Genomic DNA, 27,096 nt, shown 5'->3' with positions numbered 1-27,096 from the left:
CAAAACATCCCCCCACCAGGTTTTAACTGAGATTTTCCATCTTTTTGAACAGTTCTCTGGTCTTCTAGCCTGAGGACTGTTTTATAGGTTGTAGGTTGTTTTTATGCTCTGGCTGGGTTTTGCCATAGTTGCATATTAATTTTATGCTGTTTCAATGTTTTTATTATTTTACTTTGTGAGTTGGTATACTAAATGGATAATTAAAAAATCCCAGCCCCCCTCATGGACCCTGATTCCTCGCTTTGATCTGGCTCCACTCCACTCCTGCCTGTCACTGGGTCTTTCTCTTTCCCTTCTCCATCACTGTCCCAATGAATCTTCCTCCAGCCCTGCCTGGTCTTCCCTCAACCCTGCCTCTACTCACCTGCTAGGGTTCCCAGGGACCCACCAGTGCTGGGCAATCTCCTGGGGATTCCTGCCTCTGCCCACCAATAGCTGGGCATCAGTGGGAGGAGGCAGGCCCCCAGAGACTGCCCATCGTTGGCAGGCAGGCCAGGGAAATGGCTGCGTGTGCTCCTACCTACCAGCCGATTATGTAACCTCCAGTATGACCAGAAGAATCGGCCTCACCAAGGCCAGGATCGTCTCAAAACATAGCGAAAAACCCAACACCATGTCATCACTTCCTGTTGCACCGGAAGGGGCGTCATCAGGGTGCACCGTGGGAGCATGCACGCCGACGCACGCGTACCAGGAGGGGGCAGTAAGTGCCCATGGCCCCCCCCCACATCCGCCCCTCCCTCCTCCCACTCATTGTTGGGGGGACCTGACAACTCTGCCACCTGCCCCTCGGCCTTCCCCCCTCCTGCCTGCCCCTTGACTCTCTCGTCCTGCTGGAGTGACGAAGGGAGAAGTAAAGTAGGCAGAGAGAAGAAAGGCGCGGATTCTGGCTCTGGCTTTCCTCTCTAAAGCCTGCTTGATTTGGCCATTACCGCTGTGTACTTTTTGAGTTACTGTGCCTCCTGAACTCCTTTCAAAAATGACATCGGTACATATGCAGACATGTGTTTGCCCTTTTTGTTTGGGTTACCCTCCATTCCTAGCCCTGGTGGGTCCTGTTATACAGATTTTTTGATCCATACATACCTCATTAGAAATACAAGATTTGGGTCCTGTAGCACCTGAAAGAACAACTAGTTTTCCAAGACAGAAGCTTTCAAGAGTTAGCGCTACCTTTGTCAGGTTTAAGGAGTGGAAAAAGGAAGGAGTCAATACAATCCAGGCAGAGGGTGGGAGGGGTATTGTAAATTAGAGGAGGGTAGCTATAATCAATGTTGTAGATAGCTTGGTAGTGCCTGGGTGTGAAGTATAGAAAATGAGCATTTGTAACTGGAGAAAAATCCTATGTCCCAATTCAACCCTGTGGGATCCATTGTTCCAAATTTGTAAATAAACTCAGTTTCAGCAGTGTTGTAATTTTCCTTTGAAGTTTTTCTGCTTGAGAACTAGAATTGCCACGTCCCTGGGAGATGAAATCAGGGAATGGGTAGTTGTGCAGGGTGGGGGGAGACTTCACATGCACACAGCACGCAGGCACTCCAGAGCACCCATGCATTGTGTTGGGAATGGCATCATTCCTGGCATGAAGTGGAAGTAGTGGGTCTGCCAGGGGCTGATTGCATACAAATCGGCCCCAAACCCTAAACCAGGGGCCAATTTTTACTCAATCAGCCCCCGGTGTGGCCCATTACTTCTATGTTGCGCCATGAATCATGTCATTTCTGGCATGACTCCAAAGCACGTGGGCGCACGCTTCGCCCCCACAACTGCATTCCCATATCTCCTCCCCAGCCAGATGAGAGGTGGATGGGGGTAGAGGCTGGGGTGGGGGATCCCGTGCCCTCACCAGGGAACTGGCATGCCTATTGAGAACTCTTAAGTCAGTGATAGAATGTCCTGGCAGATTAAAATGTTCTCACACTGGTTTTTGAATGTTGTGGTTTTTTAATGTCAGATTTATGTCTATTTATTCTTTTGCAAAGGGACTGACCTGTTTGTCCAATATAGAGAGTTGAAGGACATTGCTGAAACTTGATGGCATATATAATGTCGGAAGATGAACAAGTGAATGAGCCTGAGATGGTATAGTTGATGCTGTTAGGTCCAGGGATTGTGTTGTTGGAGTAAATATGGGTTGGCATCTTTGCATCTTGATTTATTGCAGGCCCTGGCCCCAGAGTACATGTCTGTGTTGAGAAGTGCATTGTTGTAAGCAAGGAGTTGTTTAAGGTTGTGGGGCTGTCTGTGGGCAAGAAAAGTTTTTCCTCCAATGCCTGTGAGAGAGCAGGATCATTGTCCAGCTAGACTGCAAGTCATTCATGATGCATTGAACTGGTTTGAGCTGGGAGCTGTATGTGACCACCTGTCAGGTTCTGGCAGCTAGATCCCTATAGTACTCCACTGCACACACTCCAATGTATGAGTTAAAGTTACTTTATTAGAGATCCATCAGTATCAGAAACCACAAACAACGGTATTGGCAGAAGTGACGTGTAAAAGTTTGGAGGGGTTAGTTATAGGGCAAGTTCCCGCCTGTAGGATATGAACGGTTAGGATTCTGGCACAAACGAGCCAGGAAGGGGAGGAAGGGATTTTGAGATAGGAGGAAAGAAGAACTGGGGAAGAGAAGCAAAAATGAAGTCATTTCAGTCCCCAGGTGCAAGCCGGCTCTCAAGGACACATTCTCAAGCAGCTGCAAAAACGAAAGTAGACACCACAGTAGGCACCTGTAAGATAAGCAACTCCCAGTCAAACAGGCCCCTGATAGGCAACTTCATATACTCTCAGAGGATCAGTACAGACTAGAGCACAGAATACAGAAAAATACTCATGGCAGATATGTAGACAGACATATATGACACCACCAGTGGTGTTCTCTTGTTGTTCTGTTTGGACTTCAGTTGTATCAAGTCATCCCTTGGTATCTTTCTGGCTTTGATGATCTTTTTTCTTACTAAGAAACTACTATGTTATGTGCTGTCAAGTCACCTCCAACCTATGGCGACCCTATAAATGAAAGATCATCAAAATGTCCTATCCATTAACAGACTTCCTCAGATTCTGCAAACTGGAGGACGTGGCTTCTTTGATTGAGGCCAGCCATCTTTGAGGCCAGCCATCTTGGGAAATACCGCAGTTTGGATTATCTTGATCTTGGTTCCCAGAGAGACGTCTTTATCTTTAAGGATTTGCTCTAGCTCCCTCACAGCTGCTCTTCCAAGTCTCAATCTTCTTCTGATTTCTTCACTGCAGTCTCCCTTTTGGTTGATGATTGAGCCAAGAAATAGAAAATTGTGAACAATTTCAGTTTCCTCACTGTTAACTTTAAAATTGTGTAATTCCTCAGTGGCCGTGACTTTTGTCTTCTTGATAATCCTTGTAATCCTGCTTTGGCTTTCTCCTTTAACCTTTATCAGAGGTTGTTTCAAGTCTTTACTATTTTCTGCCAGTAAAATGGTTTAATCTAACAGCTACAGGCAGGGTTTTTTTCCTGGGAAAAGAGGTGGCAGAACTCTCAAGAGGGAAATGAGGAAGAAACACACAGGATTCTTTGAAATAATATTATTTTCATGCACGATTGCTGAGTATTTTCAAGAGGTGCCGGAACCCCATTCCACCACGTTCCCACAGAAAAAAAAGCCCTGGCTATAGCAAAGTACATGGGAAAAACTTATTGAATTCTGCTTTTTCTTACATTAACAGTCCCATGTAATTTTTCTTTTAGTCTTTAGAATCTAGTTCTTTAGAATCTAGTTCAGTGTCATTGGAATTGCCAATTTAAGGTTTTTGTAGCTTCAAGGTGGCACAGTAGAACTAGTTGCAAAAAGATATGGAGAAAAATGACCAGCCCTTTAAAAAGAGGCTTATTTATTTACCTCCATGTCATGAAAAGCTTCCACTGCCCATTTTCTCACATTCAAGCTACTGTTAAACTGACAGGGTATGTAAGTCTGTTGGCAACCTAAGCTTGAACTATTATTTGTGGTTGCTTGTGGTTACATATAATGGTTTTTAGCTGTTCTTGTATGCTCTCTGGTTAAACAAGTCTGGCAGATTTTTGAAGCACATGATTTGTTTGTTTTCTAAATGTGGTTAACAATAGAGAACTCTGCCAACTGCATCTCCAGTCACTGCATCTTTGTGAAAAGTTTCCACTTCGTGACCTGAGACAACTTTTTACTACACCGCTTTAAAATAGAGCAGCCTGGTGAAGAGTTCGAGGTAACTCAAAGGTTGGTCCTAGTAAATGGTATTGCATCCCCACCCGCTTTGGATTTTTCTTTAGTCCAGTGCAGCTACCTGCAATCTCTTTTACCTGCATCTTTGGACCAGGCCTCAAACTGAAATCTCAAGTGCGCAGGAAAGTTTAAATGCCATTGAAAACAACGCTTCCTGCATGGAGGTGAACATGTTCATTTATTTATTTTAGTTATGTCATTTATAGTCTGCCTTTCTCACTGAGACTCAAGGTGGATTACACAGTGTGAGATTAGTACAGTCAATATCAAGAACGTTTCCATAAACAATGCCATCTGGTAAATAGATACAAGTTCACAAACACATAGCGTTAGTAGGAATCCAATACAACATAGTGGTGGTGAGGTCTATGGTTCCTAACTCATTAGCAGATCATCTGAGATCCCCTCCCTATAATACACCCTCCTATCTGAGTAAAAAGCCTTTTTGAATAAATCAGTTTTACATCATTTGTGGAAAGCCAGGAGACTGGGGGTGCTCCTGACCTCCTCAGGCAGGCCATTCCACAGGGAGGGGGCCACCACACAGAAAGCCCATGTACAGGCTGCTGTCGATTTCGCTGACATGCAGGGAGGCACCTGCAGGAGACCCTGTTTGGAAGAGTGAAGCTGCTGTCGAGGAGCATAGGGAGGGAGACGGTCCCATAGGTATGCCGGACCAAGGCTGTGAAGAGCTTAATAAGCGATAACCAATACCTTGAACTGAGCATGGTAACTAATGGATAGCCAATAGAGTGACTGCAGAATGGGAGTGATGTTCATGCTCCTGTTTGCTCCTGATAACAGCCGAGCAGCAGCATTTTGCACCAATTGGAGTCTCCTAGTTAGTTAAGATGGGACACCTATGTATAGTGCATTACAATAGTCAAGTCTTGATGCTATCACAGCATGGATCCAGGTGGCCAAGTCAGCCATGTCAAGGTAAGAAGTCATTTTCCAGGCTAGGGAGAGGTTGTATTAAACATCTTTTGTGGCTGCCGTAACTTATTTTTCTAGTAATGGTGCTGGATCCAGTATAACCCCTAGGCTCTTAACCGAGTCTGCAAGGGTCAGATGAACTCCATCGAAAGTAGGGAGTACAATGGATCTCTGCTTTCCCAACAAACATCACTTTCATCTTATCTGGGTTTAATTTCAATTTGTTTGTTTCCCACCATTTCACCACAGCTGTCAGGCAGCAATCCAAGATTTCTACTGAATATTGTGGGAACCTGGCTAACAAGATACAGAGTTGGGCATCGTCTGCATATCGATGACATCCAAATCCATCGCTGCGAATGAGTTCTCCTAAAGGCTTTATGTGAAGGTTGAATGACATGGGAAACAAGATTGCACCCTGCAGAACCTCACAAGATAGCTACCATTCTGGTGACAGCCTATCTCCAACAGCAACCCTTTGAGTCCGTTCCATGAGAAACAATTTAAACCAGTCCAAGGCACACCCTTTGATGCCCACTTCTGTTTGTAAATGCCTCAACAGGATGACATGGTGTACCATGTCAAAGGCTGCAGAGAGATCCAGGAGGAGCAATAAGGAGGCGTGGCCTTTGTCTATATTCAGACGGAGATCATCCACTAACGCTACTAGAGCTGTCTCTGTCCTGTGCCCTGGTCTGAATCCAGACTGGAAAGGGTCCAGAATGCTGGAGTTATTCAAGAAAGTCTGGAGTTGGTCAGCTACTGTTCTCTCAATCACTTTGCCCAGAAAGGGTAGATTAGAGTCTGGGCAATAGTTGGCCAAATCAGTTTTGTCTAGGGAGGGTTTTTTTATTAGCAGACGGATAACTACCTGTTTGAGCTGCCAGGGGAAGGTGCCCTGAGTTAGAGACTGATTTACAATAGACCTCAGTGGTTCACTTATGTGGTTGTTACTTGATTTTAACAGCCAAGATGGGCAAGGGTCTAACACATAAGTAGTAGCTTTCATAGATGTCAGAATCTTGTTAAGATCTGTCATTGTAATTGGTTTAGGGCAGTCCAAAATGAAAGCCAGATGGTGCATTAAGCATTTCTTCTATCTTGTTTGCATTGCAGCTAGCATCTAGATCAGAGCATATCTGTGCTATTTTATCAGCAAAAAACTTAGCAAAGGCCTCACAGCTAATTGTCTGTTCCTGGGACTGTAAAGGTTCAGATTTAGGAGTCAGAAGGTGTCTGAATATCTTAAACAACTGGGATAGTTGTGAACTAGCTGACACAATGATTGCTGAGAAGTATCTAGGCAAATATCAAACCTCGTTTCTTTGCCACTGAGAAGCCTAGAACAAATACACTTCTGGGGTTTTGTGCATGCACACCAAGAGGATAGGTCTGAAATGTGCTTCAAGGAGTACATGTGAATTCTCTATCAGACTGGGATTCTGAGAAGATAAGGCATGAAGAACTTTACCTATGGACTCCAGTTTGTCTGTGTGGTGAGAGCCAATGGGGAGAAGTCCAAACTCTAGTAATGAAGATAACATGGATTTTTAAATGCTGCACCTTACCATGGTTAGTTATTATTTAGGATGAATACCGAGAGCAGGATAAGAGGATAGATTGCATTAACCTTTTCGTTGCATCTTTGCCCAGTCTGGTGCTTGAGCACACTTCATGTATACCCTTTTAATTTTTGTTTATTAAACTTCCTAATATTTTGGATGCTTGGAGCCTGATCTCAGTAAACACCTCATGCTATTCAATCTCGCTGTCCAGAGAGTGGGGAAAGGGTGGGGCAATGGGTGGGCTCGCCGCCCCTTGAGCGCAGTCACTCAGAATGGCAAAGGTGTGATGGATCATCCCTGCACTAGCTGGTAGAAGTGAAATGGGAGACACAGCAAGGCAACAAGGCAGAGCCTTTAAATAGTAAGGCAGATATAGAGTCCGTCTGGCAGGAGATACCTTCAGATTTGCTGATGGCACTTGTTACACCCCAGTTTAATTTTGATCCCCTCTCCAGGAGTAAAGGAAAGGGTGTTATTGGAGGATGGAGAACTGGGATGGCTGCAGGGATTTCCAGGCTCCCAGTACCAGAGGGAAATGAGTGTGTGAGTCTATTCCCTTACAGTTCCCATGCATTGAAAAATATTATAGAGCAGGTTTGCTTTTTTTTTAAGACATGAGAAGCCATAGGTGATGAAGTGTCTCCGCTATAGAACATTTAAAGATACAGAGGCCCTGTTTAGACCTGGCTGCTCTAATTAGGGCTGTGAGAAAAGTACATCACTGACTGTGAGTTGTTACAACCAGCATCGAGAATTTCTCATTTGGCAGCCAAAAAGCTGCTGCAGAACCAACTCCTACAGATGAACACTTGAGGAGAAACAAAATGTCAGTCAGTAAGCTGATGGCAATGCTTTTTGCATCTTAAAAAAAAGTTGTGCGAATTGGCCACTTATGCAAAGTTTGTTGAGGAATGAAGACATCAGTCATAATGCTGGCTATGCTTTAGCCTGTTTGGTTTTAATTAGGGGTGTGCACTCACAATTGTGTGCTGGATTACATCCTTAAGAAACTTAAAACTGTCTAAATGAATTAGAGTGAAGACTGATTCTGAAGTACAGTACAACCCACACAACACTTCCGTTATACCGTCGGCCTCCATAAAGAGTATTTTTTCCATGAGCAAATAATGTAATTCTGAACTTTTGTCCCTTTCCAATGTTAGTGAAGGCTGTCAACCTTCCTTTACTGGAGAGTAATTAGAGCATTAGACTAATTAGAGCAGACTAAGATTGCCAGTTTATAAACGGGTCCCTCTAGCTGTTCCTTTAATATTTGTTTCATTTGCAGCAATCATCAGGTCATGTTATTTTGCTTGCCTGAAAGCTTCAACTGCCTATTTCTGCATATTAAACCTCTATTAAAGAGGCAGGTCATTTCTTCCTGGCCAGTTGGCAACCTTAAAACAGCCAATCCTGAGCTAGATGGCACCAATCCTACAAGTTGGTATAAAGGAACTTTATGGGATCAGCCATTCTGAAGTTATGCATTGTGTCAGTTTGGGATGAGAGACCAAGTTGGGAACCACATGAACTTCTTGAGTTCCGTGGAAGAAAGACAGGGTGGTGCAAATGTAATAAATACACAAGTAAGGGAGCGATCTAAGCAGGTCTATTCAGTAGGTCCCACGTTATTCAATGGGGATTAGTCCCAGAAAAGGATCCTTCGGTTTGCAGCCGTAAAGTTGCAGCTCAAACGAGGGCAGTCACTTGGCTCAAGAAATCCTAGTTAATTGGCTGCATGAGTTTGAATTGATAATGTGTGCATAGTCGTGCATGACTGTAATAATAGCTTCGGAGTAAACAATTCTTTGTTGTTGGGTAGTACCCAAGTGCATCACAGCAGGAACCATCACACAAGGGGGGGGGGTGGTCCTTCACCCTGTGCGTATGAGAGAAGGAAGAAGCAGTTTTTGAAGTACTAGTATCAAACATAATTAACAATTTATAAAACATCAGCTCCCTGATTAGGATTGATTTAAAAGCTGACTTCAATTAATTTTGCAATCCATTAATTGACCAAATTTCAAGAAATTCTAAAGAGTAGTAAAGTTAAAGCATTTAACAGCGAAGGCGAATGACAAGTGGTCCAGGCTAGAGACAGCAAAATCTCCATCACTTTCCGTATTAACTTTAGATATTCTTTAATCTCTCTTTTTTTTACCATGTAGTTGGCCTAGTACTGACTGGAAAGGATGCCCTGGGTTGTGTAGTTTAGATATTTAGACCATAGAATTGTGTTGGTATCCTCCAGCTTTTACAGAGACAAATTCTGGTGGGGTAGCCTTGGTCATCTGTTGAAGCAAAAAACCAGAGAAAAGATCTGTAGATTCACTTCATTGCATCTGATGAAGTGAGCTTCATCACAGAAGCTTAAGCTACCATCAGTACATACATTCAATTTTAAGGTGGCACAGGATGCTTCTGTCATCCCTCTGTAGGTGAAACTGGACCATTCATGCATGTGTGTAAGTGTTTCACTTTACATAGAGCATTTTAACCCACTTTCTCCCAAATGGAGAAGCCATCACGGCTTACCATGATGTTATAAACCATGTAGTTTAAAAATTCATAAGACACTTGTAATTAAAAACAGTGGGGAACTGTGGAGTGCAAAAGCCCTATTAAATAAGTCCCCCTTCTGCAACTACTTGAAGAATCTTAATAAACATTTCACTTTAACAGCAGAAAACGGCATGTGGGGGAAAGTTGATGACTCCCCCCCATATCTTACTTACCCTCCATTTGTTGTTTCAGACACTCTTTTCTCTTCCTGGTTCTCTTCTGGTATTGAAGCCAGAAAGGGAGAAAAACGTCTGGACTCAGAGCCACTGATAATAGGTAGGCACATTGATCCAATTTAGCATTTTCTCCTGGGGTCTTTTTAGAGGAAAGGCCCCCATGTGAAAAGGAACACATACCTGCCATTGTTAGTTCTTTGTCTGGCCCTGCCTCATTGATTAAACAAAAGTGTCTGGCATCGTCTCAGTCATTCCCACACTCAGCCTCTCCCTTTCCCTTTCCTCACCAGACGCTGAAGAAAAACTAGGACAGTGTGTACGGACCCGATATTTCCCGCATCCATGTGTCTCATGCCCCCATCCCATATGCAAGCTGTGCTGGGAAAGTTAGGCAAGGAAGAAAACAGCACAGAAAGTGGAGAGGCACTAGGAGGGTGAAGTCTGACATCCGAGGTCCCTTTTTACATGTTGGTCCTACAGGTACTTTGCAGGGTCATGGTATAACCTTGGGAGTAGAGTATGAAGGGAACCTCCCTGTTTGGAGGGATTTCTTTTCTCCAACAGCTGGCAACCTCCCTCTAGCAAGCCACATAGTCATGTCTACTCCAGTTTGGATTTTTTCACTCATTCTGGACCCCCCCCATAAAAGCTTCCCTACTCTTTCAGACAGTTCCCCATAAAGAAATCTAGAACAATTGCCTCTAAATTAAATATGTATGTGAACCCTATGTATCATTCCCATATTTTAAAGTTGTGTAAATGCTGTGTGGTCATGGATGTCTTCTTTTGCATTGTTTTAAAGACACTGAGCTAATTTCCATGAGCTGTATACATGTCTGCAAAAGTGAATTATAAATGAATTCAGTTCCGTGGAAATTTGTTTAGTACGGGGGTTCTCCAATCAAGTAGCTTCCGAGCTACACTAGCTGCTATAGAGTAGCTTGTGCATCCATTGGAAGACTGAGGAAATGATTGTAAAAAGATTGACTCTGGGATTATTATTATTATTATTTTAAACAGCTTTTATTTTATAGGATTTTTCTCTATGCTTCTAGAGCAGAACAAAATTGGTAACATGCTGGGGGGGGGCAGAAGTAGCTTGGGATATTTTTCATTACTCAGATGTTCCTCTGGTTGGTGACTTCTGGGCCGTTTTCACACTGCTTACCGGCCACGGAACATCGCGCCGAGCTCCCGGAACGACGGCATCTTCCTGGCATGATTTCGTGCGAGAACAGCAGTTCTCGTGCGAAATTGTGCCAGGAAGACACTGTCATTCCGGGAGCTCGGCATGATGTTCCGTGGCCGGTAAGCAGTGTGAAAACAGCCCTGGTTTAGCAGTTCATAGGTATGGCTAGGAGTCATAAGTGTGTTTTCCTCATTTAAGCTAGGTACTTATAATGTTATTTTTCAGTAGTGGCACCTTGCTTATGGAATACTCTTCCAACTGAAGCTTGACCGAAGCCTAATTTACCATCTTTTAGGCATCAGGTCCAAACATTTCTGTCAGTCAGTCTTTTATTTAAGTGGTTGACACCATATTATAGTATGTGTTTAGTCTGAAAATTGTTATTTTAAGCTGCTCAGTGTTCTGTGTTTTATTGCGGTTACTGGGTTTTTAAATTCTTGTATTTAACAAATAATTTTTAACATTTTGTGTGTGTTTATTATGTTTTATTTTGTAAGCTGCCTTGGGCTGGATCCCTAGAAAGGCAGCATACATTTTTTCTAAATAAAAAAATACAAATGTCTTTGAAATAAGAATGACTTGAGGAATCGTGCTTATCTAAGTCATGGACATAATTTCAGAATTCAAAATGGGTAGAGTCAAGACTCTCAACAAAGTTTAAAGCACCTCTAGTATATTTTCAAGACTCAGCAACATTGTTCACACATTCAGTACTGCCCTTGCTCTTATTTGACCAAATGTGATGGCTTCATCAGGAAGTGTATTCAGAGTAAGGGGAATGATTCCTTGCTATCCCTCTGATATCATTGGCTATTTCCACATGGCCTTAAAAGGATGGGCCACTCACCGAATGCTGGTGGCTTTCCCCCTTCACTGCAGATGTCTCCGTTTTCAAAGCAGTTGCAGGCTGTTTGGCTTCTGTTTTTGGTGCCTTTTCAGGGACTGTGGGAAAGTGCGTTCCTAGAAAAAGCACTGAAAAAATGGAAGCCAAACAGTCTGCAACCATTTTGAAAATGGAGACGTCTGGAGTGAAGGGGAAAAGCTGCCAGTATTTGTGAGTGAAAGGCAAAGAGAAGGGCTCCCCTGGATAATACTGTGAAAGTAAGAAGGCAACCACTTACCAGAGGGTAAGAACTTCCAATAAATCAACCACTATTTAAAAATGTCAATCTGAAAAATTTAAAGTGCTGAAAGTGCTCAAATATGCTTACAATAAATATAGCAAATACAATTCATATATACACACTGTATAACAAAAGAACTTTGGGGGAAGAGTTCAAGAAGTAGCTCAACACTATACACCAATTTCTTATGAGCACACCCTATACAATACTATGAGCCTGAAAGGCTTAGTGCAATAAATACTAATTTCTATACATAAATATTCAATCACTGGAAATAAATTTTGCAGGTAAGTAATAGAATTTCAAGTCCATGAATATGTTATGATTGTTTCTTCTTTCTTTATAGGTCCTCTGAGAAAAAGATGTGATGTCTGACTTCTTCAGAAGGAGTAATTTGTAGAGTCTTGAAGAAGAGACTGGCAAGATGGAGCCTAACATTATCAAGACCATCAGAGCATCATGTTGCCTTGCAATTTCAATAATCAAATGGTGTACGTTATAGACGGAGAATCCCGTATTTATTGCACTAAACCTTTTAGGCTCATAGTATTATATATGCTGTGTTCATTAGAAATTGGTGTATAGTGTTGAGCTACCTCTTGAACTCTTCCCCCAAAGTTCTTTTGTTATACATTGTGTATATATGAATTATATTTGCTATATTGATTGTACTTATTGTGAGCATATTTGAGCACTTTCAGCACTTTAAATTTTTCAGATTGACATTTTTGAATTGTGGTTGATTTATTGGAAGTTGTTATCCTCTGGTAGGCGGTTGCCTTCTTACTTTCACAGTGTTTGTGAGTGGGCTGTCCCTTTAAGGAAGTGTGGCAATGACCATTGTTACATAATAGCCAAATCTGATTGGCTGCATGATAAAATGACATTATTGCATCATCTACATGGTTCCCACTTGGCTAGTTTTGCTTAAGGAATAAGCCTTGTTTTTGTTTTTAAAATGGTGCCAAAGCTGCAGATCAGAAAAAGAAGTAGAAGCAAACAGAAAAGCACAGGGGAAAAACAAGCACTGGGCTGTTCATGAAACGTTCTTCCCGGACCTCCCCTTTCTCCCCAGTTTTTTTTGTCAGTGAAAATTTGATGCAGTCCTGGTAACTCCCTCCTCTCAAGAAACACTAGGAATAGTAGTTCTGTGAGTGGCAGGCTATTGGGATAACTTTAAGATTACTGTATGTTATTTATTATTGATAGTAAATGTAACACCCAGAGTCCCGAGGGCCAGGTTCAAGTTCTAGAGATATGTTTACAAATTCAAAATGTAAATCCAATTTATTTAAATATAACAGAACACAACTGTGAAAACATTTCCGAAGTTATCAATAGTGGTTCACTAACCAGTGACCCCAGATCAGAGTCTTCCTGGCAAAACAAAGTGGGGCAGCTCTGGTGTTGGTCACAGGCTGTCAAAGAATAGTTCAGCTGCCAGCAATTCCTGTTCTTTGCTCTTCGTTGCTTCTCCGGCTCTTCCCAGCTACTGCTGTTCTCCCAGGGAGAAATGTTCAATTCTTCCCAGTTAGCAGTTTCAGCTCTGTGACTTTCTTACATCCAAAGCTTATAAACAAGCTTTGCCTTCCAAAGAACACTAACATTAGCACTCCCCGCCCCCGTCTTTTCAGCTAGCCTAGTTCTGCTTTATACCACCTCTCCTACTCATGGTGGCCTTTTCCAACACATGCCCCATGAGCCTTTGCTAAACATGCAAATTAATACAAACCTAGGTACACATCTGCTAGTCTGGTCTATCTAAGTATCTGCAGTCTATTAATCAGACCTAGGTCCTAGGCCCCAAACCCTTTTTTCAGTACAGGCTTACACTTAGGGTTGCCAGGTTGGGAAATTCCTGGAGATTTTGGGGGTGGAGCCTGGAGAGGGCAGGGTTTAGGGAGGGGAGGGGCCTCAGTGGTGTATAATGCCATAGAGTTCACCCATCAAAGCAGCCATTTTCTCCAGGGGAACTGATCTCTTTGGCCTGGAGATCAGTTAAAATTCCAGGAGATCCCCAGCTACCACCTGGAGGCTGGCAACCCTATTTACACACAATTATCTGGTTTCTCTCGCAAATACAATTACTCTTGTATAAGGTTGTGCAACTGCAGGCATTTCTGGATTTATCCTTGACCGTTTTCAATCTAGGCTGAATCCATACGGCTCAAGTTTGCCGCTATTTTCCCGCCATTTATGCGCTTCTCAGAGGGCTGTTCACATACTCTTACCTCAATCCCGCCAATCTATCGTATCTTTTGCACTGCGCCTCAGACGAGGTTGTCATGCTTTCAAATGCTTCTCTTGAGCAGTTCTCACTATGGATGTGAGTTTACAAAGAGACCACCCCCTCTTAACCACTCCCACTTCCTTGTTTCTTGCCTTTCCCTCTTTGCCAAGCAATTCTTACGGTCCCAACTCTGTCCGAAGCATGCCCGCACCCCCGTCCTGTTTATTTTTTTAAAAAAGGGGGGGCATTCCTAGCGCTATTGCGCAATCCCGTTCATGAAGATCACCCACAAGCGGTTTGGGAAGTGGCGTTGTAAAAAGTCTGTGGAGGCATGGGGGGGGGGTTGCCATTTTTTTACAGTAAATAATGTTTCACTGCTGGAGGAGAGCCTAGGTAATTTCTGATAAGTGGACTGTTCTGTGTGAGGCTGTTGGGGGCTGAGTGAATTGCTGTTGTTTGCAGCTGGTTGCTGTTGCTCGTGGTTACAAGCCCCGCCCCCTAGTGTCCTGGGGCCCTGCTGGGCTAGGCAGGAAGGCACCTTTTGAAACAAAAGGCTCCTCCTCGCCAGAGGAGCAAGCCTTTGGTGCGAGCTGTGGCTCTTAGCCTGGGGATCTGCCTGGGGAACCTGAAACTCTGCTAGTATACTGGTTCTGCTAGTACTCTAGGTATATTTGGAAGGCAATCATGTCTACTGAAGCCCCCTTCGCAGTCACCTGCATGGAGTGTGCCATGTTTGTTTTCCTCCCAGAGGAGAAGACAGAGTTCACTTGCCAGAAGTGTAAGCTGGTCAGATTTTTGGAAGAAAAGGTTCAGAGCCTGGAGGAGAGGATCACCACCCTTCAGGAGATCAAGGAGGGAGACAATTTTATTGACAACAGCCTGGGGGCTCCGCACAGCCAAGAAGAGGAAAGTCAAGGAGGAGGGGAAAGAGCCGATCTCCCTTCTGAGCCTCCTCTCAGATCTACAGTACAAACCCGAAGGCGTCAGTGAAGAAGATGCTCTGGTCCACTTGAGCTCAGGAATCACTTTGAAGCGCTAGGGATGGTGACAGAGGTGACAGTGGAAGGAGAACCACAAAGATTTGGAAGAGGGAGTGCAGAAGACATGGGGCCTCATGGAAGTGGAAAAAAATGGAAGGTGGTAGTCATCGGGGACTCCTTGCTCAGGGATATGGAACGCCATGTCTCTGGGCCAGATCCCCTATTCCGAGAGATGTGTTGCTTGCCGGGAGCCAAAATTCAGGATATTACTGACCGACTGCCGAAACTCATCAAGCCTGCTGATAAGTACCCGTTTGTGCTGATTCGTGTGGGAACGAACGACACGGCTTCGAAGACTGTTGCAAGAATTAAAGAGGATTACGAAGCCCTTGGAAGGCAGTTGAAGACATTGGGGGCTCAGGTGGTATTCTCTTCTATCCTTCCAGTCACAGGAAGAGGAGCACGCCGGGAGCGGACCATACTTGAGGTGAATCGCTGGCTGAGATGGTGGTGCCGGCAGGAGCGCTTTGGGTTCTGGGACCATGGGATAGGTTTTCTTAGAGAAGGCCTTCTAGCACATGATGAGCTTCACCTCTCAAGGGCAGGGAAGAAAACGTTTGGAACGAACCTGGAGAACTCCATCAGGAGAGCTTTAAACTGATGCCGCAAGGGGCAGGGGATGATCGACATGGCGACTTCAATGATGAAGTGAACACAGTGGGGACCCACCTGGGTAGGAAAGGTCAAACAAAGGTACAAGACTACAAGTGTTTATATACCAATGCCCAAAGTATGGGCAATAAGAAAGAAGAGCTTGAGCTTCTATTGCAAACAGAGGGCTATGAAATAGTAGGAATTACTGAGACTTGGTGGGATGATTCCCATGACTGGAATGTGCTAGTGGATGGGTATGAGTTGATCAAGAAAAACCGGAAGTGTAGAAGAGGAGGTGGAGTGGCGTTGTATGTGAGGAGAGGGCTTGATTGTCAAGAAGTTATGGAGAATGGGGCGAACAGCCCGGTGGAAAGTATATGGGTAGAAATAAGGGGAGGAAGGACAAAGGGTATTGTTGTTGGAGTCTGCTACAGACTGCCCGACCAGCGAGAAGAAATGGATGCTGCCTTCTTTGAACAAGTTGGCAGAGTATCCAGACATCAGAACCTTGTAATTATGGGTGACTTCAACTTCCCCGATGTGTGCTAGGAGATAGGCTCAGCAAAGCGTCATGAATCACACAATTTCCTGACCTGCCTGGCCGATAACTTCCTTTTTCAAAAGGTGGAGGAAGCTACAAGGGGTTCAGCCATACTAGACTTGATATTAACCAACAGGGAAGAATTGGTAGATGAGATGAAGGTGGTGGGGACCTTAGGGGGAAGTGACCATGTCCTTCTTGAATTCCAGTTGCTGTGGGGAGCCAAGGAAGTTCGTAGCCAGACTCGTAGGTTAGATTTTCGTAGGGCCAACTTCGATGAACTCAGAGGCTTGATGAGAGTCATTCCATGGGGGAGTGTGCTGGAAGGAAAAGGAGCGAGTGAAGGGTGGGCCATTCTCAAACACGAGGTGTCCAGTGGGGTGCTGCAGGGCTCGGTTTTGGGCCCGGTACTTTTCAATATTTTTATCAATGATCTGGATGAAGGAGTGGAAGGGCTGCTCATTAAATTTGCTGATGATACCAAATTGGGAGGGGTAGCAAACACCCAAGAAGATAGAATTAAAATTCAACAAGACCTGAACACTCTGGAGAAGTGGGCAGCTGTAAATAGGATGCAATTCAACAAAGACAAGTGCACAGTATTACATCTGGGCCACAAAAATGAGAAGCACAAATACTGGATGGGGGATACACTTCTGGGTAGTAGTATATGTGAAAGGGATCTTGGGGTAAGAGTGGACTGTAAACTGAATATGAGCAGTCAGTGTGATGCGGTGGCAAAAAGGCTAATTCAATCCTGGGTTGTATCAAAGGGGCCATAGCATCGAAATCGCAGGAGGTCATAGCCCCTCTCTATACTGCCTTGGTCAGGCCACACCTGGAGTATTGTGTGCAGTTCTGGAGGCCTCACTTCAAAAAGGATGTGGACAAAATCGAGAGGGTGCAGAGGAGAGCAACGAGGATGATCAGGGGTCTGGAGACTGAGCCCTACGAGGAAAGGCTGAGGGCCTTGGGAATGTTTAGTTTGGAGAAGGGGAGGTTGAGGGGGGACATGATTGCTCTCTTTACATATTTGAAAGGCTGTCATTTGGAGGAGAGCAGGGAGCTGTTCCAGTTGGCAGCAGAGGGTAGGACGCGAAGCAATGGGCTAAAACTGCATGCACAAAGGTACCGACTGGATATTAGGAAAAACTTTTTTTCACCGTCAGAGTAGTTCAAAAGTGGAACCAGCTGCCTAGGGAGGTGGTGAGCTCCCCCTCACTGGCAGTTTTCAAGAACAGGCTGGATGAATATTTGTCAGAGATGGTTTAGGCTGATCCTGCACTGGGCAGGGGGTTGGACTAGATGGTCTGTATGGCCCCTTCCAACTCTATGATTCTATGATTCTATTACTGTGGCAGCAAAGGTTGACTCTTTCCGGGTGTTTTTTTTTTTAAATTATCGGTATAGCGAAAAATCGCTATCCTGTAATTATAGTTGAGCAGTAACATTAACTAATCACAGGCATCAATGGGGGTGTGGCCCTGCCATTACAATTGAGCAGAAAATCGATATAGTGAAAATCTAGCATTAATTTTTTTTAAAAAAAGGCTACATGATGTCATCATTGGCAACGGCAGATCTAAACCCGCCCTGTATCGCGCGGTTCTCCCAAGGATGTGAACGGAGTATAGCACGATGCTGGCACAGTAAAAGAGGGGACATGAACACAGACTGGGACATTGTGGGATAGAATCCAGTGCAATTATTGCGTATGAAAAGCGGAAGGTAAGAAAGTGTGGATTTGGCCCTAGCTTGCTTCAGGCCAGGTTTGGGGGTTGAAACAGAACTAGTGGCATGCATCACCGTTCCTCCACCCGTTCCATCCTGCTACCTGTAGGAAAGCTGTGGTAGGGCTCAGTGAGAATGCCTGCGGAAACTGGGTAAGTGGCAACCCTTGCAGTAAACCTCTGGCTGCTAATGCTGGAGGCAACATCGCAGGGAGGGCTTGGTCTCAATGCTCTGGTGGTTTGGCCTTTCAGGGAAACTGGCTGGACACTGTATGAAACATGATCTAGCATGTTTATGTTCTAACAACAACATTCGATTTAAATACCACTCTTCAGGACAACTGAAGAGCGATATACCCAATGTCAGAGTGTCAGTTTGCTAGTCAGTTCTCAAGCCAAAGCTACGCCATGTTCTTATGTTATAATCTGTAGTTGTTTAGTTCTCTCCCTCCAGACCCAGGTGCTGCCCAAGCCGTGTATATCCATGGGAGCGAAGTCTTATCACCCCGTTCCGGCCGACCTTGACATCTTCGCCTTCCCAGGCCTTCTAGACAGGACTAAGGGGGGAGGCTGGGAATAGGTGTTTGAAGTGTTGTTACTTTCATTTTGTGTATCATTCTCAACAAAGCTTTTGTTCAGCCAAGACTTTCCTAGTCCTTGGAATATGGATAACTGTATCCTGAGCGTTGTCTTTCAATAAACCTTTCGGAATCAAGAAACTTTGTGCTTCTTGCAGAAGGGGGGAGACGAACTCTAGATAACTGGGATTCCATAGTCTGACACCCAACACCCACTCAGAGTGGTTTACAAAGTATGTTACTATTATCCCCACAACAATCACCCTGTGAGGTAGGTGGGGCTGAGAGAGCTCCTAGAAGCTGTGACTGACCCAAGGTCACCCAGCTGGCTTCAAGTGGAGGAGTGGGGAATCAAACCTGGCACTCCAGATTAAAGACCTGCCGCTCTTAACTGCTGCATCCAACAGGCTCTCAACTGCCTGCTGTTTTTTTTAATGGTTAATGAGATAGGCACCAATAATTCTATTTGCCCACAGGGGCTTTTCTTGATCAGCAATACTGTCATGCCCCATGTCAAAACCCTGCTTGAAACTGATGTGAATTGCCAAAACAGCTTGTGAAATAGAGTGTGTGTGTGTGTCGTGCGGTGGGTATGTTATCCAAAGGAAAAAAAAGTTTAATATCTATTTTACCCCATATTTCCTTTAAGGCACTCAGAGTGATGTATATGGTTCTCTCTTCCTCAGGCCTCACAAAAATCCAGTGAGGAAGTCAGACTGATGGAGAGTGATGAGAATTTGAACCCAGATTTCACTAGTCCTAATCTAGTGGTCTAACTACTATTCTATACTGCTGCCAGATCTATCTATTGGCCTCTTGTATTGGCACATTAATACAAATTCTACATCTATACATAGAATAAAGCATACATTTGACAGCAAGAATTATTGGCATGAATGAATGGACACAGTCAGACATGACACTCACCTTATCTCTCCAAAAGTATGCATCTCCTAGTTAGACATGACCTTGAGTGTCTAGATGCCAGTTTTGCTACTTTGCCAGCTGCTGAGAATGTACTGATTGTTTATTCATAACTATAAGATGTTCTCACAGAACCCGTGTAATCTTGCATGCCCAAAACCCCTAACTGTTGCTGGAGCGCAGGAGTTTTCACGTATATCATAACCAATATGTTTTGATTCCTCATTTCTACCAAGCTCTGTGTTGGAGTGCAGACGTGAACTGTAAAATCCTGAATAAAGCCTTTTCTATTGGAACCAATGTGCGTTCACTGGAGAGGGACCAAGGGATCTACCTGTCAGGGACTGACAGCTAGAAATATAATAAATTAAATCAATCAAATCTTAAGCCATTCTACGAAGAAAGTAAGTCTCATTTTATCAGAAGGGCTTATTCCCTTTGCACTGCAAATCGCCAATTTTTAAATAGTAGAATTCAGAGCAGTGGCTAGAGCAGCCCTGAAAATGTCATGATCACTAGCCCATATGATTTTATGAGTCCACTTACCTACATACAACTCGCTCTACGCAGGGCTGCCCTTGAGCCTGACCTGGAGATTACAGCTGGTACAAAATGCAGCGGAGCGTGTTATTACGAGAGTGCCAAATAAGGCACATATAACACCGTTCTTAAGCAAGCTACATTGGTTGCCAGTGGAGTACCGGATTAGATTCAGGGTTCTGGTATTGACTGTTGGAATAGGCGACTCAGCCTGCCTTTGGACACTGACTCTTTGAATGTAATGTATAAGTCTAGCAATCTGCCACTCTCTTGTCTAAGGTGGGAACGCCTACTGACTCCTCCTCTCTTGCCTCTGTGCCTCTTGGGAGATTTCACACCTTCCCTCATGGTCTTGCAAAGAGAAAAGATGTAAAGTCACCATGCTCCTTATGGAGCCCTTCTCTTTGTCCACAGACCCACTTCCAGCCTCGCTGCCTAGTTTCAGGCCATGACATTAGACTAGGGAATGTAACTGTTTAGATTAGGATCTTTCCCCTCTTATTACCAGAAGATATTGCCATGGAAGAAATCTGCTACAATAAACTGTAAGTTCTATCTTTCTATGATTTTTGTCTGAGGATTAATTAATGCACGTTTGTAAGGGTTTAAACTTTTCTGACTAAATTGCTCTGCTATGTTTCTCTAAACCGATATATAACCAATATATAAATATATAATCCCATCATTGACCTATAAGGCCCTGTGCGGACTGGGACCAGCGTATCTACGGGACCGTCTCTTCTCATATATTCCCCGGAGGACACTCTGATCAGGGGACAAACAGCTGTTGGTGGTCCCTGGCCCCAAGAAGGCCCACCTAGCCTCGACTAGAGCCAGGGTCTTTTCGGTCCTGGCTCCCACCTGGTGGAATGCTCTGTCTGCTGAGATCAGGGCCCGGCAGGACGTTCTATCTTTCCGCCAGGCCTGCAAGATGGAGTTGTTCCGCCAGGCATATGGCTGAGGCTGGGCCTCCGCTGGCCTGAAAAAAAGAGAGGTGTATAAAATCTTAACCCTCCCTGTGAAGGCTGTCCACCATCCTGTTTTAAATGTGTATGGATTTTTATTGTATTTTAATATGTTGTTATCCACCCTGAGCCCGCTCGCGAGGAGAGCGGAATAGAAATCTGAAATAAATAAAGAAATAATCATTTGAGACAACTTAATGATCTGAATGGAAAATTCAGATCAGTGAATTCAGATCGGTGAATTTCCGGTGACACTGAGAGATCTCTGTCTTTTGGTGCTACACCTCTGAAGATGCCAGCCACAGCTGCTGGCGAAACGTCAGGAACTACAATGCCAAGACCACGGCAATACAGCCCGGAAAACCCACAACAACCATCGAATGGAAAATTCTTTGTCAGGTTCCTGGTGGCGCTTTTAAACTTTTCATAGGCAGTCAGATGAATGTCTGTTTACACTCTGGGCTAGTGTTTTGGGGTGGGGGGTGGGGGGTGGAAACAAGGTTGCGAATCAGCACTCTGCAGGTTTGACTCTCACGACTGCCATCAGCTCAGGAGGTGGCCTTGGGTAAGCCACTCCTCTCAGCCCCAGTTTCCCAGCTGTATTGTGGGGATAATAATAACACTGCTGCTGTTCACTGCTTTGAGTGGGGCATGTTCTTGCATTGAGGAAAAAGTTGTGATAAACCAGTATCCATTAAACCAGTATCGGGCAGGGCTTTCTTTCTGGGAAAAGAGGTGGTGGAACTCAGTGGGTTGCCAGCACAGGGGGCAACTCCTGGCAGGAGGTGGTGCCCCTGGTACCACATGCGCCCATGCAAAGTGTGCGCATGTTCCCGGGACCGCGCAATCATGTCACTTTGGGTCAGCTGGAACAAGGGGGGAGTTTTTAAAAGCTTAAATCGCTGTAGGTGAACATGGTCACATGTCTGGTGGCCCCACCCCCTGATCTCCAGACAGAGGGGAGTTTAGATGGCCCTCTGCGCTGCTGGTGCTGTGGAAGGCAAACTAAACTCCACTCTGTCTGGAGATCGGGGCGGGGCCACCGGACATGTGATCATTTTCTAGAGGTGCCGGAACTCCTTTTCACCATGTTCCAGCTGAAAAAAAGCCCTGAATGTGGGCAAACCCCAGGATAGTGTCGAGATTACCACTGAAGGTATTGGATGCTGTGCATGTCATAAAAACATCAATCACCATATAGGGCCAAATGAAAGGCAAACAGCCTGTGCATTAAAAATCTTTGTCCCTACTTTGGAACAGCATGACATCTGGAGACCCCGAAGACAATGGGCAGGTGTTGAAGACTCCGTCACTATATTGGCACTACAAGGAACTCTGTACATGCTCTGAAGAAACTGCTCAACCGAGGTAAAGTGTACTTAGCTGAGTTAGACCAACTTTATTGCTTTTATTTGAAATTGTGTGCTGTATGATAGTGTGCTTTTCCCTGTAATGGTATTTTGTTCCCTTTCCTACCTCTTTTCAATCCAACCACCATTTCCTCCTTTTCTTCTTTTTATAAAGATATGTTCTGCCTTCCGTAGTGCAATGTATTTCTCTGAGATGTTTCTCTGAATCTCTTCCCTACGTGCTAGACTGCACAGTTACTATCCAGTTTTTCATAACTCCTTTTACGCTCAGATATTCCTTTAGTGGTGTTATAGTGCCCTAGAAAGATCCCTTTTTCACAGGACTGTGTTCTAAGCGGTCATTCTCTTTGTACATCAATTCTCTCCTCTCAGAAGCAAAAGAATGTCCTTTCAGAAGCCCTTTGCTAACAAATCCTTTGGAGAAAAGACAATAAACATTTGTCATCCCCAAGATTGTCTTTATTAATATATGCACATAGAACAACTACTTCCAGTTTTATTTAAACAGTGTTTTCTAAAACCAAGATCAAGACTGGTTCTTTCAGGAGGGGCAGGATCACTTGACCCCTTCCGTCTCCATTTGCCCTGGTTCTTGTAGACACAAGAGACTGGCTAGAACACTGTCTGTATCATCTTGTTCCTGCCCCAGGAGTCTTTCCTTGATGTTCCTGTCTTTCCTGCTTTCTCTACAGGTTTCTGCTTTTGTGGGCATCACCAGAAAAACTTGCTGTTTCCACACAGGGTTACGGGTGGGAAAAGGTGCCCCTGGTGACTGCAGATGCCGCTGTGAATGGTGTGAAAGCAAGAGCAAGAATCATCAAAGAATCACAGAGTTGGAAGGGGCCATAGAGACAGTCTAGTCCAACCCCCTGCCCAGTGCAGGATCAGCCTAAAGCATCTCTGACAAGTATTCATCCAGCCTCTTCTTGAAAACTGCCAGGGAAGGGGAGCTCACCACCTCCCTAGGCAGCTGATTCCACCTTTGAACTACTCTGACCGTGAAAAAGTTTTTCCTAATATCCAGCCAGTACCTTTGTGCATGTAATTTAAGCCCATCGCTTCGGGTCCTCTGCTGCCAACTGGAACAGCTCCTTGCCCTCCTCCAAATGACAGCCTTTCAAATATTTAACGAGAGCAATCATGTCCCCCCTCAATCTCCTCTTCTCCAAACTAAACATTCCCAAGGCCCTCAGCCTTTCCTCGTAGGGCTCAGTCTCCAGAACCCTGATCATTCTTGTCGCTCTCCTCTGCACCCTCTCGATTTTGTCCACATCCTTTTTGAAGTGAGGCCTCCGGAACTGCACACAATACTCCAGGTGTGGCCTGACCAAGGCAGTATAGAGAGGGCCTATGACCTCCTGCGATTTCGATGCTATGGCCCCTTTGATACAACCCAAGATTGAATTAGCCTTTTTTGCCACCGCATCACACTGACTGCTCATATTCAGTTTACAGTCCACTCTTACCCCAAGATCCCTTTCACATATACTACTGCCCAGAAGTGTATCCCCCATCCAGTATTTGTGCTTCTCATTTTTGTGGCCCAGATGTAATACTGTGCACTTGTCTTTGTTGAATTGCATCCTATTCACAGCTGCCCACTTCTCCAGAGTATTCAGGTCTTGTTGAATTTTAATTCTATCTTTTTGGTTGTTTGCTACCCCTCCCAATTTGGTATCATCAGCAAATTTAATGAGCAGCCCTTCCACTCCTTCATCCAGATCATTGATAAAAATATTGAAAAGTACCGGGCCCAAAACCGAGCCCTGCGGCACCCCACTGGACACCTCCCTCCAATCTGATGAAACGCTGTTGACCACCACTCTTTGAGTGCGGTCCTCCAACCAGTTCCCTATCCACCGAACTGTCCTATAGTCTACTCCACAGTCTTCCAGTTTGCCCATCAGAATGTCATGGGGGACCTTATCAAAAGCTTTACTGAAATCCAGATAAATCACGTCAACAGAGTTCCCCCGATCCAGTAAGCTGGTCACTCGATAAAAGAAGGAAACTAGGTTGGTCTGGCAGGATCTGTTAGGAACAAAACCATGCTGACTTCCCCGGATCACTGAGCGGTCCTTCAGATGCTTACCGATTGATCCCTTTAAAATCTGTTCTAATATCTTACCAGCAACAGAAGTCAGACTGACTGGCCTGTAGTTTCCCGGGTCATCCTTCCTCCCTCTGCGTGCCTCTCCCCCACGCCACTCGCTGCTGTTCCTAGCGCCCCACCACTCCCCCCCTTCTCTATGCCATGTTGGTGCAGAGGTGTTGACATGACAACATTTGCATGGGAGGGGGGAGGCTTCCCCCTTTCTAGCTGGTACTCAGTGTAAAGCTCACAGCAGCCAAGCCATGAAAGAGAAAAAGGCCCTTGAAGGGCTAAAAAAAGTAGGGAAAACCAAATACACATAGGCACTCTCAGCCACTCTGTTTTTTCCATGATGAGCTGGATTTAAGATATTTCCCCCCCCTTTTTTTTGTTAATTGGGAGAAAAGACAGGAGCCACATGGACACAACATTGTGGGGCTGCTCCCAAAACTGCAGGGGCATCACTGTCCATGGGGGGGGGGCACCCTGTTAATTAACTGTGCCACAGTCCTAAACCAAGCCCTTCGGCAGTGGCACAACACTTGACATAGAAGTGTTATATCTTTTTTTTTTAGTCTGTCCCCCCGCACTTTAAAAATTATTATTAAAGCAAAAAAGTGGGTACAGAAAAAAGGGGGGAAGGGGACAAGCAGACATGAAATTGTGTGCTACAAGGATTATTAAAATACAAAATACCAGAGTCATGACCTATATGGATATTAAAATAACTATTGAATATTAAAAAATATTCAATAACATAGAAGTGCAATACGTGGAGGGCGATCTAAACTCCCCTCTGTCTGGAGATCAGGGGGCGGGGCCACCAGCCATGTGACCATTTTCTCTGAGGGCGATTTAAACTCTTAAACCCCCCCCTTGTTCCAGCTGACCCAAAGCGACGTAATTGATCCTTGCGCACACACATGTGGTTACCAGGGGCACCACCTCCCACCAAAAGTTGCCCCCTGTGCTGGCAACCCACTGAGTTCCACCACCTGTTTTCCCAGAAAAAAGCCCTGATTCTCACAATAATGCTGTTTAGTCTGAGCAATGGCAACTGAGAATTAAGTGGTAGAAAGTTGAAGTGGCTGGATGAAGTGCACCACCTTATGCATGATGGAATGAGAGGGAAATTCCCCGGGAGAGGGCTGGGCCGGAACTGTTAAGCCCAATCTACAAGGTTTCTAGTTGCAAGGATCTTTATTAAGGAGTGTATGAATATGGTATCTTCTGTCTGCAGTATGATGTGATACAGTCCATTGTATGTGTGTGTGTGTGTGTGAGAGAGAGAGAGTTTAAATGCAGGCTTTCCTTGGCTGCATCCACATATTATTGGATGTTGTAATTTGCTTATACTGTAGCAATGCATTGCCACTGAACTGGCTGTCCACAAAGGATTATTCAGAGGCAAATGACGGCTATAGTGCAATAATCACACATCCTCCAGTGATGTGGATGTAGCCACTGTCTGTCAGCTCTGCACTCGAACAGTGGTGGTAACAGTAGCACATAAACACACTGCATGCTGCCTGGGGCCGTGGATTCCTCTTTCCGTGGTTTCAAGGTGCATTTGCACAGATCCACGTGCCAGTTCCCACAAACTCATGGTGGCCAGAGTAGAAATCTATGCAGAACCATCTGTGTGCAGATGAGCCCGTATAGTAAAAAGGGTGTTCTGAAGTAAGTAGTCTTCCCTTTCAGTAAAGAACTGGCCAGTCTCTTTCCCCTGAGCTAGCAGAACAAATGAACAAAAAGTTGTGGGAGGCAGAGGTAGTAACGTTGCGTGTGCAGGAGCTGCAGTTGGGTCTTTTTGGAATTCTGTGAGGGCTGCGGATGTTGTGAAGTGAAAGGAAGGGTGAGTAGAACCCAGCTAAAAGTGTGACAATGAATGTAGCATTCAAAGCAGTCAGAGCAGGCTCCACTTCCTTCCCCCCTTCAAAATTTTTATGATAGATGTTTGTAGGGTTGCCAACCTCCAAGGGGGGCTAAAGATCTCCAGGAATCACAACCAGTTTCCAGACTACATAGAGCAGTTCTTCTGGAGAAAATGGTTACTTGGGAGGGTAGACTCTACAGCATTAGACCCCACTGAAGTCCTCCCCCTCCCCAGGGTCCACATCCAAATCTTCTGGCATTTCCCGAGCCGGAACTGGCAACTCTGCATTCTGTGATGGTGAATGCTGTGTCAGATGTAGAGTTGCCAGGCAGGCAGTGCCTAGCAACTGGCAGGAGGGCGGGAGGGTATATGGACATGGGGGGCATGATGCCAGCTGTATAGTTTTACTATAGAGCAGGGGTGGCCAAACTGCAGCTTGGGAGCCACTTGTGGCTCTTCTAGACATATTGTGTGGCTCCCGGAGGTCTCTCAGTATCACCGTGGCCATACGTTTTATTTTAGTTTAGTTTATTTCCCTCTCTCCCTTTCCTCCATTTCCTCTTTTCTTTCCATGTCTTTCCCTCCCTTTTCCTTTTTTCCTTCCTTCCTTCCTTCCTTCCTTCCTTCCTTCTTTCTTTCCATGTCTTTCATATTTTCAGTAAAAATGTTGGAATTGACAGGTCTGACTCAGAAAATAGGGGACTTTAGGGGTGAAGCCTAACAAGGATGCAACATCACTTTTGTGATGTCACTTCCAAGTCAAAGATCAGGTGATAGCTCTTCCCAAGCTCCACCCCTTCTGATGAGCATATTGCACCAAAACTCC

Source organism: Eublepharis macularius, chromosome 4 (assembly GCF_028583425.1).
Source record: "Eublepharis macularius isolate TG4126 chromosome 4, MPM_Emac_v1.0, whole genome shotgun sequence".
Taxonomy (NCBI): domain Eukaryota; kingdom Metazoa; phylum Chordata; class Lepidosauria; order Squamata; family Eublepharidae; genus Eublepharis; species Eublepharis macularius.
Note: the sequence above shows the minus strand (reverse complement) of the source record.